This window comes from Nanorana parkeri, unplaced genomic scaffold, assembly GCF_000935625.1.
Source record: "Nanorana parkeri isolate BGI_ZX_2015 unplaced genomic scaffold, ASM93562v1 scaffold1091, whole genome shotgun sequence".
Taxonomy (NCBI): Eukaryota; Metazoa; Chordata; class Amphibia; order Anura; family Dicroglossidae; genus Nanorana; species Nanorana parkeri.
This window is the reverse complement of record NW_017307359.1, coordinates 132433-133846: the sequence shown is the minus strand read 5'-3', so window position 1 is coordinate 133846 and position 1414 is coordinate 132433. Positions and strand designations below refer to the sequence as shown.

The 1414-nt window shown below is 44.7% G+C and overlaps 1 protein-coding gene across 1 annotated transcript in view; it reads left to right on the top strand.

The window, feature by feature from the left end:
* The first annotated feature begins 1362 nt into the window (after nucleotides 1–1362).
* The window catches only part of LOC108796322 (F-box only protein 6-like), a 9034-nt gene continuing 8982 nt past the window's right edge, over nucleotides 1363–1414 (top strand). The window contains exon 1 of the mRNA XM_018567780.1: nucleotides 1363–1384. The gene's annotated coding sequence lies outside the window, so the exon portion shown is untranslated. The remainder of the gene's footprint in view (nucleotides 1385–1414) is intronic.

Sequence of the window (1414 nt, the reverse complement as noted above, 5' to 3'; positions counted from 1 at the left end):
CTCCGAATGCGAAACCGCACACTGAAACGAATGAGCGGCGGCCATATCGGTCACCGGCGCGTTCTGCGCACGTGTCCCGCGATCTTGGAGTGTATCTTGGTACACACCAAGATCTACTCCCAAGATGACGATGTGCTCATTCAGCGCAGATGTCACAGTCATGTGACCCTCCTCCAAGATGGCGACAGGCATGCGCAGAACATATGGCCACCCATGTTCTGAAAACAAATTTATGTATGGCCGAGTATAGTTTTCATATATTTGGGCATATAATACGTTCGTTATTTTGGATTCAGACGAACCGCTGAATCAGCTGAATTTCGTGGATTTGCAGGTTTGTCCGCATGCACATGTCTAATATTTGATACTGTAGATAAAAAGTAGAAATGCTGAGCCGACCTGTGACAGTCCCATTGTCACAGGTCGGCTAGAACTATGAGGTGAGTGAAAAGCACCCCCCCCCTCATAGTTCTCCTTTTAATATCCTGTTTTTAATGAATAATTCTAGAATTATGATTCTGCTACAAAGCATTGCAGAGATATTTACAAATTAAAGGGTTATTAAACCCTCCGGTGTTTTTGCATATACACACTGAGTGGCCGGATTTAAGTACTGATGGGGTGGCCATAATAATCTGGCCACTCAGTGTATATAGAAGGCTAGCAAGCAATAGATATATGCAAAAAAATCTGAAAATTCTCGGGCGGCCGCAAAGCATGCGCAGTTCGGATTTTTGGCCGGGACGCGAGGTGAGCCTAGGGTGATGGGAGGACGCTAGTTTGTGTCCTCCCGTTACCCTAAGGAGAACTATGGGGAAAAAACATAACCCCATAGTTCTCCTTTTAAGGGAAGTCCTGACACTAACATTGTGGGAGGGAAACATTTTTTTGACTTGATAAAGGCTTTTATTCAATGTTGCCCTTTTTTTTAAATACTAATAAAAGAAATAAAAAGTTAAACCTGATTATAAAAATTGAAACAAACAAACTAAAAAAGGCTCCGCAGTTAAGAGGTGACGGGAAAGAAGGGAGTTAATGAGGGTGAGTAAGAGTTAAAAGGGAGTTAATGTAACAAGCGGGAAAATCCTGTTCGGTCGCTTTGCCTGAAGACAGTAGGAAGATCATCCCTTTACAAATGCAGATGAATGAAACAGAGTAGATAGAAAAGTAACCACGTGAGCTGACGCCAGGAAGAGACACGAGAGGAAGTAATTGTGCGACCTTTCCCTCAGTGTGGTTACATGAGCAATGATCCCCTCCCAGGCTCCCTCTGCATCCTCTCTCTGTCCCACCCTTCCCCGGTGCTTTCTGAGAATCGACTTCTTCCTGTCCGAGAGGGGATCCCCTGAGGGAGATCTGCGACCGCCATCGAAAGGCAGGAGAGGTAGAGAAATGTTGTGTATTTGGGAATGAT